Source organism: Pipra filicauda, unplaced genomic scaffold, assembly GCF_003945595.2.
Source record: "Pipra filicauda isolate LSUMZ 115617 unplaced genomic scaffold, ASM394559v2 scaffold147_size4022426_pilon, whole genome shotgun sequence".
NCBI classification, from domain to species: Eukaryota; Metazoa; Chordata; class Aves; order Passeriformes; family Pipridae; genus Pipra; species Pipra filicauda.
In genome coordinates, this window is record NW_024103962.1 from 280,822 (window position 1) to 293,238 (window position 12,417).

Sequence of the window (12,417 nt, forward strand, 5' to 3'; positions counted from 1 at the left end):
TGAGCCCAGCGCTGCAGCTTCACCTGCCGGCCCCTACCGCGGCGGCGCGACCCGCGGGCTCCTCGTCAGGCCTCCGAGCACACGCCTACGTGGAAAGCACAAGTGGCATCACTTTGCCACCAATATATTTGGAAGGGGAAAGCGCTGAGGAAAGCGGGAGACCGAAAACAGCACCGAGGGTCATTTGGAGTGCTTTTCAAACTCATTCCAGCACTCACTACCTCCCGGCAGTGGCTTGTCCCCCAGCCCCAAGCTCTTCTTACATCAGGCATTTCTTACAAAACGTTGCTCTGTGGCTACAAATCTCTAACAGATCTCCAACAATAAAAAAAAAAACCACGACAGGATAAAGGTGTTTTTACTCCACCAGATTGCATGGTATTTGTACCTAATAAAGCATCTTCCACATTTGAGCACTTGAAGACCTGGTAGTTCAAAAGTAACCATCTCCACATACTTCTCAGATACATTTTTTATAAGACTTAATAAATATAAACTTAATTATTAAAGACGATGCAAAACCCTGAAAACTCCATGGTCACAATTCAAAAAGCTGACAGGCTTTTAGAAATGCTCTCCTTCCCCTCTGCTGAAAGGAGCTCTGATTTCAGCATCAAGTTAAGTGGCTGGAGCAAAAGGAATTTCTCATCTATAAGCATCTTTACTCTTTGTAAAGCAAATAAATCTAACCAAAGGAAAACACTGAGGCTCAGTTTCCCTTAGTGTGACCTTAGAATTTTGCATCCCAATTCTGGTCCACGTTTTTACACATGGCAGCTCTTCCTGGTCATTGGATCTGGTCTTTAGCAGGTCGTGAGAAACTGTGCTGCTTCCCCTCTTTTAAGGGGAAACTTTTTTTTTTTTAAACCAGTCTTCCTTGACTTTCTCATTGAGCTTCAACTGGAAAATTTCACTGGCATCAGCTGCCTTGTCTCATCTCCCCCACACTCTCGATCCTATTTAAAACATCATTTTTCTAACATTAATGGATTCTTTAACAGAAAACTTGCTTTTATTCTAAGGTAGAGCCATTCAGTGCCAATGATCCAGGTCAGCTCCTATAAAAGAAACTCAAATGTATTTACTGAGCAAACCAGCACCACCACAAAGCAGGCAACTCTTAACCATAATTCAAAACGAACATAGCACTACAATACAGTGTTCACTTTCTGAATATGTGAAATGCATAATATATCCTGGGAGCATCAGAAGAATAATCTCAAAGTTACTTTTCCAAAGTGACACAATTCCACATATTTTTGAGAAACATATCTACTAATAAAAGTATTTCTTAAATGTGTAAATATTACTGTGCATCAGTTCACTGTAGATACTGTATCCCTTGTATTTGCTAACCACCTCAAAGAAGTGACAAGAGGCATATAATATTTGCTCACTGCTTTTATATCTATAAGGAAAAGTACTATAAAAATCTAAAGGATTAGTCTACTAAAACTCTTTGATTATATGCACTGCAGAAAATAATTTCTTATTACATAAATTTACTGCAGATACTTTGTTCCAAAGAACAACAGTAAAATGAATGTATAATGTATGTTCATAGGTTATGCTTAATAAAATTATTCCTGTCCAAATGGGATTTAAATAGTGTATCATATATTTGAATTACAGACTCATGGTTGATTATTGCCTCTACAGTATCTGAAAACCAAACTCAACACCAAGAGCTAAGAAACCTTTCCCCCATGCTACACTCTAGCCTTGCAGAGATGCAGTTGTGCAGTGTCCCACCAGCAAATTCCTAGTATGGACACTTCCATCATACATCCTTTAACATCCCCTTCTGCATCAAACTTAAATGCAATATCAGACAAATGGTGACTTCTTTATTTGCAAGTGATTAGGAAATAAATTGGGCTCTGCACCATATGGAGTGCAGGTACAGGAAAACCAGGGGAAGGTGGGAAAGGATGGAAGAATTTTGACTGATTCAAGGCAGACCAGGGATGTCAAATTTGATCATGGAAGCCTGTAGAAGAGAAATAACACTCTGCTCTATTCACTGGAAATGCATCTACACAGAGAATCTGCAGGATATCTGCATTACTAATTCAGCCCTGGTTTAAGTCAATATGATGCTCCACGCATCAGGAAGTTCCACCTACCTATAGATCTACCAAGACATTTTACAAGCGACAGAATTTCTATCATAAAACAAACTCTCAAACTTTCACTACCCAAAGTTTCACTACCCAGTAAAGAGAAAATTAGCAGAATAAAATTTTACTATTATGCCATCTTTAAAACTATTAGTTTTTAGATTTTGTGGATCACTTAAAAATTTGTGATTTTAACTTCAACCCCTTGAAGAAAGACACACTGCTCTGGGTAAACAAAAGTACTTTTCATGTTCTGATCAGAGAAAAATTCTTTAAAGTTAGTTATCATAAGAGATGGTTTGTCCATTTTTCTATCATAGTGTTTGGGGGTTTTTTAACTGAGATTTTAAAATAATATTTTTCATGGTATGCTTAACAAACAAAATCAAGTAGTAGTAAAAATACCAATAGAGTTCCCAGAACTCTTTATGCAATACTTAGGAAAACAGAAAACAGTGTTATGATGATAACCATGTTGGATATTCAAATGAACTGTAGCCTGTATAATATGTAAGAAGATGAGTCCAAAAAACCCCAAAGCTTGTATTTACAGAGCAGGGCTGACACACTGTGTTCTAATGCATCAAGTTTAACCACTCTCTTCCAACAAGACCCAAAGAGCTGCAATACTTGGCCATGACCCTTTCGCAGCCTCTCCTAAACTGAAGACACCAGGCAATGCCAGTGTCAGCCACTTCTTCTCCCACCTTTGGCTGCCCAGGATCAAGAGCTGCCACCCTTGCACCGCTGTAGGTGCAGCTGTGCCCTGTACTTTCTCTTAGCTGGATGCCTTCATCTGCCCTTCTGAGCTTAATATGACATTAACCACGGCTTCTTCTCATCACAGTGTCACTCTCTTAAAGATTAAAAGAGAGATTCAGAAGAAGCTGAAAGACTTTGACAGTGTTGGATGTTAATAAGAGCTGGAGGAAGTCTGGGGTTTTCTGGGGACAAATTCATGCTGAAGGACTAAGCGAATGCTCGGGGAAGAAGCCCAGAGGCTTCTGAAATCCTTGAAGGCCAGACAGAGGGGACCAGAGGTGCTGTAGGAATTCTGCTGAATTGCTAATGAACTGGGGAGAGTAAGGGAGTATGGAATAAAAGAGCCAATTAAAGGTTAAAATGACAAAATGAGTTCTTGCACGTGGCACATATACTCTGCACATATTTTATTATAGTTACACTGAATTTTTATTACAATTCCTATCCACCTACAGAATTTCCTGGCTGGTGTTTTTTTTCTTGGACGCAATATTCTCTGTTGCCTCTTACATGCTACAGCCCAGTACTTGCAGCAGGCAATTTACCAAATGCCATTTAAAATAAACAATGTAGCAGGAGAAATATGGTAGGGACCAACCATTCATTTACTACTTTTTATACTAAAGTATATTTTTGTGCAGCACTTGAAGTATTACTAAAGATAACAGCATCTATTTTAACTATTTAGAGGCACAGAGGGCACATGCTGTGATCTTCCAGATTCTAGCAGCACATGGGATGTGCCAGCACAGTATTGAGAAAGTGATTTGGGCTGAGTCAGTTTGATACATCAGAGATTATTAGGTCTATCATCAGAGATTATTAGACTGCCATAGATTGTCACACCTGACAATTTTGCAGAGGTATTCAAAAGAGCCTACATGGGGCTCCCACATGCTCTTCCATCCAGAAATATGAGGTGAAGACACCAACTAGCTTATCTGAGACTGCAGCCACACAGATTGGAGTTGTCTTCTCCCAGACATAAACTGAGCCTGAAAAGAGAACGGTTGTGTTTGTAAGGAAACGGAGTTGGAAACTTTCGAAATTGGCATCGGGGAGCCTCTGAGTATTGGAGTTAATTCACAATCTAAGTTACCCATCCAGAGATGAAAGAGAATATTGTAAAATATAAAACCAAAAGCACCCACCAATGAAAAACTGGTACTTAGATCTGTGGGTTTATTTATTTGAGATACAGGACAAAGAAAAGGAAGTGAATTAAATACAAGATATTTGCTATAAAAACTAGCATCCTCTTACATTGGCATTCTTCTACACTCTTTTTTCTTCCCCTTGAAGTGGAGAAGACAGACCTTCTTATAAACATGGGTTGTAATATGAGCAAAACTGATTCAGTATCATCATATGCCTAAGGCAGAAGCCTTAAGTATTGAGTCCTCCATTTTCAGACTCCACAAGGATGAAATACTGTCTGATCAATAGATGACGTGAAGTGAATTGACTGTCCTTCTCCAGCTTTCACTCATCCAGACTTCATCACAAAATCTTTCATAATTGATAACCTCGAGAAAGGCTGAGAATTAAGTGACTTTACAGGCTGAAAAATCTTTAAGCCTTGCAAAGCAGTTTTTTCTCCAGCACTAGCGACAGTGGAAATGTTAAGACATGCTCACTGATCATGCTCTATTCAGGTGGGGTTTTTCATTGTTGTTTTTGTTGTTTAGTTTCTTTGGCATTTTTGGGGGTAGTTTTTTTCTTTGCTTGTTTTTTTTTCTTTTTCTTTTTTTTTTTTTTTTTTTTTGGTGGTGGGGTTTTTTGGGGTTTTTTTTAAGATAAGCAAATGACTTCTGGCTTGGATTTGGAAAATTTAAACTCTACACATGACATTAAATAAAACAGATACCAACATATTCTTTTTAATATTCTGGAAACTGGACATTTAAAGTCATATCATCTTAGATATCACTAAAAGTTGAAGCACAGAAATAAATTTCTGGGGGTAAAAGAGGGTCTTCCATTGTTCATGAGGTGCCTAGAACAATGTGCTCTCAGTCCCTAGTGTAATTAAAGAGTCAGTTCAGTATGAATCTGCAAACAAATACAGCCTGATTCTAAACTATTTCCTTTATTGATTCCTTTAAAAAGCTCTCGAAGTATGATAATGACATTTTACAGCCTTCCCCCCACCTCCCCCAACTGCAACAAGGCACTAGCAGTATTTCTCTAACTTTTTTCGCTGAGATCCTGAGATTTTAAATCAGATTATGTGAAGGTTGAGTTTTACAACATATAAGACTGTCTTGTTTTACCTACTTACAGAGCATAAATACATAAATTTAATGATTTTTTGAGTGGAGATCTAATAGACATAAACCTTTTATCTTCCATGTTTCCAAACCACATGTACTCTGCATTGAAACGCATATCTGAGGCTCCACAGTAACTCAAGTCCCACATCACACAAAAGTCTTAAAAAGCTATTAAGTTTTAAAATTCCCCACATTGGATGAAATTATTTACATTACGAAAATAAAAACCAAAGTTGTGTATTAATCATGAAAAACAGAAGAAAACATCAGATTTAATAATCTGCAAAAATGCTTTAATAAGGAAAGTTTATAAGACAGTTTTATTAGCATCTCAAATAGTCTTCAAATACTAATATCAAGAAAACTTGTTAAACATACAAATAAATTTGGAAGCAGAACTGAATATCTATACTTGATTTATCTACAGCTTACAATGTTTTGAAGAAATTTTTAATAGCTTGTCTTCAGCTATAAAAGTTTCATTCTCTAAGCAGAGTGCTCCAATAATAAGTTACATTAAAATGCAGCTGCATAAACATGTTTACACACAGTTACATTTTCTCATTCACATTCCTTTCTCACAGGTGTACCTTTTCCACTATGAAGTAACTAAATGTGAGTGTATCTTATGTAAGTGCAAACATGTATAATGTCACTTGTAAAATAGTCCAGACTGACCAGAGGGAAAAACTAACAGAATGCTTTATCTGAACATAAAATAAACAAGTGACATAAAAAGCAGTAATTCTACCACTTCTACAACACCAGTACTTAAATTACAACCACCAGCCTGATGTTAGCGAAAGCAACTACTGCAGTATAATTTTTTTCCACTACAGGAGAAATGTGCCTTACTAATATTGTTACAGTTACCACATGAAGGTTAACTTGTCTATAATCAAAGAAAGAACAAAGAGCTGCCTTTCTCTCATCATTTGGAGAAATTCATATAGCAACAGATTAGCTATATGCAGCTATATTAGCAACATATAGTCCAGATACCACAAATACCACTATTTCTATATGAGTTAGGGAAGCAAAGGAAGGAAAAGTTGCTTTTGTCAAATTCATATTCTTAGCTCAGGAAACAGTCTTGCAATGCAAGGGATTCTTTTAGAACACTAAGGTATCAATTATTTTTAAGACAGGGGCTTGTTTTGAACTTAATTTAGGGGAACTGAAAGTGTAACACCAATATTTATTACAACTGCATAAGTATTGCCATATAATGTTTATGTAATATAAACAGCTATGTGTGAAATAAACTTTTATGTTGCAGGTATCAGAAAATTATTCATTTTGTTGTTCATTTCATTCACTTACACAGCTAAGTAGAAGGTTCTTGCTATTCATTTAAGAGCAAACTAGGTGACAACTGTAGTTCTGAAACACTCCTTCTACCTATTGCAAGTTCAACATTCAACCCACCATGCTGTTCCCTTGGCTTAGTAAAACAGAAGTGGAAACCCCTACCAACTTCTTACTTACTTTCTCTTCTAAAAGATTTTCAAAATTAACTGCCTAAACCTTCAAACAATGCATGAAAGAGCTCCCTCTCCTTTTGTGCATAACCAACATTGTACCTTCACCTTTCCTCATTAGGAAAGTGAAATAAGCATCAAAGCTAATCTCTTTCTTCAGGAAAAAAAAAAAAAAGATCTAAGTGTTTGGAGTAAACAAGCATTGCTAGAGCCCACAGAGGACCTCTTATTTGATGTGAGCTTTTCTGACACACTAACGAAGGCCTGACAGACAAGGCAAGAGAAAATGCTATTTGAGCACAGACTCAATGTTTGCTCACTAGGCTGCTTGCCTGCCACAGGCTTACTCAAACACAGCCCCTGAAATGGGAAGTCAGTCTTCTCTGGCTGTCTCTTAGCAAACAGATGTGAGCCTGGGAATTCCTCATGCATTCAGATAAATCAAGAACCAGACCTTTCAGAGCACCAACCTCCACAGCTTTAGAAGGAGATGTCAGATTTCTCTGGGACCCTCCGAGTTCACTGTTTAGACTAAAATACTGGTTATCATATGCAAGTCACATAATTTCCAAAGCTGTTCACTAAGTTTGATCCATGGTTGTTTCACCTGCTACTCTAAGGCAAAAACTTTGAGACAAGTCTAAACTATGAAACACCCACGTAACATTCCCCTACTTTGTTTTTATGCTATCTCTCTTTCTTTTGTACTAAGCCTGGGGGTAGGGAGGCATGTCTTCTCAAAAAACTGCTTTGGCATTTTCTGCAGTGCACAGGTTCCTTGGAGCCACACAGTTCTTGAGTGTACAGTACAAAACTTGTGTTGTCAGTACAAAATTGCAATTGTATACCTTCCTGATCAATTCTCAAATAAAAAAATCCTCTGGAAAAGCACAGGGCACACAAAAATTGCATTACTGTTGCATTACAAACCCAGATATATTACTTCTCTGCACAAAGTCCATTTAACAAACCAGGTTTTTATGTTGAAGATGTCCAGTATTGACCAAATGTCTAAGGTGATGTTCCTGAATGCTTTTCAAACCTGATGGTACCTCTTGAGATTTACAGTCAATAAATACAGTTGGATACCTACTTAAAGATGGAATTCAAGAACAGACTTCAATTAGATTACTTTTATTACAGTCTGATGTATGCAGAAATTCAGTTGGACAATAGTGGTTTTTTCCAATTACTACAGGTTAAACATGCTCAGTTTCCACCAGAATCACTGCAATAGGATTCGGTTCTCTACTGGTTACATGAACTCTAGTATCAGATTGTAAGAATTAAGGAATCTAAAGAGGATCAGGTGCTGAAATGTATTTAGGAGTACAGTTTCTTTCTGTACCCAGGCTCTGAGGATCAGGACTCTGAAGCAGCAGGACTGATACCAGTCTGCAGAAGAAACCAGGGTATGGGAATTGCGAGAACACTAGTCACTTCTGGTCATTAGAGACTAAAACTGGAGATTTTTTTTTTATATCCTGGCAAAGAAGAGTGACTGGGTACATGCTTGCAGTACCACAGCTGTACAAAGTCAACACCAGCAAACCACCTCCATACCGGACATGGAGACAAGGGAACAGCAGCTGCCCAAGCCTTCTGGCAGCCCTGGGGCAGCAGCAGCTGCACGGCCAGTCCATGGCTGGGAGAAAAGCTTGGCCCCCTTGCAGCTACCCTGCTTTCAGCTCACTTAATTGGGCCAGTACCTGTTCCAGGGCACAGGCACTGCTGATTTTAATAAAGCTAAGAAATCAGTTTACTACCAAGCCATTGAACCTTTATAACGAGTGTTCAGATATTAAAACCTGAATATTCTTTTTATAATTTTAAATCTTATTTTACAGAACAGCCTTGTTTAGTCTAGTGCTTAACAGTCACCAGCCAGATACCATTTTAGTATGAGCAATGCATGCATAAGATACTGACCTTCCCAGCAAGAACTCCCAGCCCAATCAGCTATTGAAAAAAGAGCAGCCGCAAAAAGATTGCTCTATTTGTCAGATGATATTAATCTTTACATATGCCCTTTCAAAAACAGCATATGCATAAATCTATCAGCAAAAAAAGGCTTTCCCAAAGAGTTTGCTTTAGGGGCAAAATAAAAAAATAATCTGACCTTGAGGGAAGCATCCCAATCAGTTTTGGATGACTTGTTCTTCATGCTTGCATAACATATCCACTACATTTTTTTTTCCTCATGGCGAACAAAAAAAGCATCACACGGATCTGGTCATATTACTCAAAGGCAAAGGCACACAAAGTTATTGCTAGGCATTAGAAGAGACTGTAATATCCATCAGTGTTCTTTCTGCCTTTCCAGTACAACTGAGTGTGAGATGCCAGGCAGGACCAACAGTATCTGTGCATAGCAAGCGGGAACAGGTGACCCTGAGCTCCTTGATTACTGGCATATTATAAACCAGGGGTAAGAGCAAGCTGCACATTTCAAGGGGAAGGGGGTTGGGAAAAAGGGAGAAAAAGGAACCTGGAATGCTTGGCCTGAGGTCAGAGGACAAGGAATTTCAAAGCTAAGTGGTAATTTTAAGAGGCAAGTGCCTTTCACACGAACATGTGCTCATCACGCTCATCCACACACTTCCTCTTCAGGGATTAGTTTTAATCCCAATAAATTTTCTAAATTCAACTCGCCACATACTTGCACACGTTTGTTTGTTGGTGTAAGGATGGTGACCATAACAGGTAAGGATAACCAGCTGGAGTGGGGAGATGCACTTCTTTCAGTGGCACTGATGATTTAGGTCTGCTTAGGAGAACATACACCTATAATGTGTATACAACAGTACATTCTGTAAAAGCAATAGGCTTCATAGTTGATACTAAGGATAAAGAGAAACTTTCAAAAATTGCTAAAGGAAAAGCATGCAGTACACAGAATGTAACTAAAAGGTAGAGCTGTAAATTGCAGTGATAAGCATGGCACAATTTCTGGCTGTAGGTTTTCTGTAAAACAAGTTATTTCTGAACTAGTTTTGAATTCTCACAAAATAACAAAGCAGAAACAAAGGGCTGTGTTTGAAACGCTTACAAACTGAAATTCTAGTCCCCTACATACAGGAATTTCTTTCATTAGGACAAGATGGAAAAGAACTCAGTGATTAGCATTCTAATTCAATACTAAAACATAGTGGGGTACAACTGGTAAAGCCACTGAAGGCATTTTCCCAGGTTTCTTCTTGAATGACTGCACTTTTTCTTTGGGAGAAAACAAGTCAACAGTTCAACGACATCATTATCTTCTGTGACTTTCTTCACAAGTGCTGCATTTCTAAGCTACTTGCATGGCTACTGTAAACACTGAGCAGGAGCATCCATACTCTTCAGATTATCAGCCAGAGGATGACTGAGAACAGTCAGCCTTCATGTGCACAGAACACATCTAAAACATACCAGCCACGATGAGCCACTTTGCAGGGCTGCAGGTAAACACATGAGTGACAGCAAATAAAGTTGTATTCCATTAAAATGGCATGGGTGAAACACATGTGTCTGCTTTCAGAGGGAGGTAAATTCAAGGAAAATTGTGCTGTGCATTACTGGATTCTGCATAGTACTTCACAAAAGCCTCACGACTTCAAAAAAAAAAAAAAAAAAGAACAGCCAGGTCCTGTTAAATTTACTGTGCTCACGCCTCCTTACATTTAAAGGTGGAAAGAAATACTTCCCTCAGGGAAGCGGGGCCCAGTTCATAATTTCTGGATTAAACCCATTACACTATTAGCTGCGGAATGAAATTATTAGTGACAGGTTCACTGAATTACCTCTTTACAGAGGTCACAGGAGCTTCCTAGAAACCTAAAACTGCCACTGTAAATTTAGCTAATAGCAATTGAGTTTTTTAAACCACCTAAATTAGAGGTAAACACAATAAATAAAGAACCTGTCTTAATACCCTAATTTAATCATGCATAATACATTTTCATTGTTTTCACTTTGAAGTTATAAACTGAGGAATATACGAGTTCTGGCATGCACCACTATTACATCAACATTTTATATCCACAGATGTGGATGTACAATTTCTATTGATTTTAAATATGCTCATTTCTCTTAAAACTATAACACAAATCAAGAATAATTTTTTGGCAAGTATACAAACTGTAGCTTGATCAGCACATTTAAAGTAAGATTAGACAGAGATTTACAATAAGATCAAACAAAAGCTTTCACCGTGCAAAATTCTGTTATGAAATGAATCAGTTTTTCAATATCTGAAAAAAAAAAAAAAAAAAGAAAACAAAAAAAACCCCATATGTACAAAAATCTTACTTTCATTCTGTGTTTATTACTGCCACTTTAAAGTTTCACTCAAGGACCTTAGACAGAAATTGTTCAATCTACCACTTTATTGGCTATGCTTAGTTCTGCTTAAGCTTCCAAGACAGTTAATAAACTCTGTGTACTGTTTGCTGTAAAATACACACACAGTCCTTGAAGTACAGCCTGTGTTTCCCCCTCCCAGGGAAGTGACCTCATCACTGGATTATAAAGTCCTGTTTCTCCTACTTGCACTCTCCCTTGCTCTGGTCCTGTAAATTTTGCATTCCTAGTCGTACGAAGGATGTCCTTGATCCCAATCTAATAAACAGCTGAGTAGTTAAGAGTCCACTACTCAGTGAGAAAGCTCAGCTTGAAATCCTTCAGATGGATTTTGGCGTTAAATCCAAGTCTTCCTTTTCGCAAAGCTCTGATACAGCTGCCCGGCAACTATATCCAAACTTTGCAAGGCATTTGGAGACACTTGTGTCCTACTGTCCCAGTGCAACTTGGACACTGGGGCACTGGTAGAAGCAGCACTGGGCACAGCCTCTGCTCCCCAGCACACCAGTGTCCCTTGCTGTTGGGACCTCAAGGGACTGGAGCGTTACATTTGCTTAGACCAAGCTCTCAGCTCCTCCCATGCACAAGGAGAACCTTCTTCCCTGCTGTCCCTCCTAAGTGCTGATCTGCTTTGTCAGAGGTTACTTCAAGAACTCCTAGCAGTAATGAGATTCCATTCTAACCAAAACCATTTTGAAATCCCTATTTCTACACAGGATAAAATAAACAACTTGAATTCTGATGGTTCATAAGGAAAGATGGTGCTATAGGTGAATTACTGGGGAAGAAATGGAACACCCCATGAACGGTCACGGTAAATCTTACGCTAAAATGAGGGTCATCTGTCACAACTGAGGCATGTTCACTAGTATTGAAGAGGAACCTAATAAAGTTCTCATAGTCTCACAAGCCTTAAATAGATTTAAAACATGCTCTGTTATGATTTATTTTACCAGTTGAATGTTATTGTGCAAAGATCATAGAATCCCACTGACCCTGGTCACAAGTTCCCTGGAACTATGAGCAAAATTCCACAGTTGCCAAAGACCCTGAATCTGAAGTAGATTGACACTAATTTGCAATTAAGACACTAAACTACCATAAAGTGCAGGTTTCATGGTCTAAATTCAGTTTACTATAAATTCAGTTCCTTTTGTAATTTCTTTTTTCTGCTTAATCTTTTAAGGGGTTTTGTTTTACTAACTAATGTATCTCATGCAACAACCAGACATACCCATAACAGACAATGATGCAAAAGGCTGAAAAAGTGATTGATTAATCAGCTGTGAGATTCAGTATCACCTTTTGCCCAGGGCACATCTGATTTTGAACAAGGCAGGCAAACGTCATTTGTGCTGTACTAGTTTATGTAACTTTGTGGTAGAGAGAAAGACCTCATTGCTCAATTACCTCTTGGCACTGGGTGTCAAGGCTGAAAAA

At 38.3% G+C, this 12,417-nt stretch overlaps 1 protein-coding gene across 2 annotated transcripts in view; it reads right to left on the minus strand.

Moving 5' to 3' along the window:
* The window catches only part of DISP1 (dispatched RND transporter family member 1), a 90,000-nt gene that overhangs the window by 42,356 nt on the left and 35,227 nt on the right, over window positions 1–12,417 (minus strand). The window lies entirely within an intron of this gene.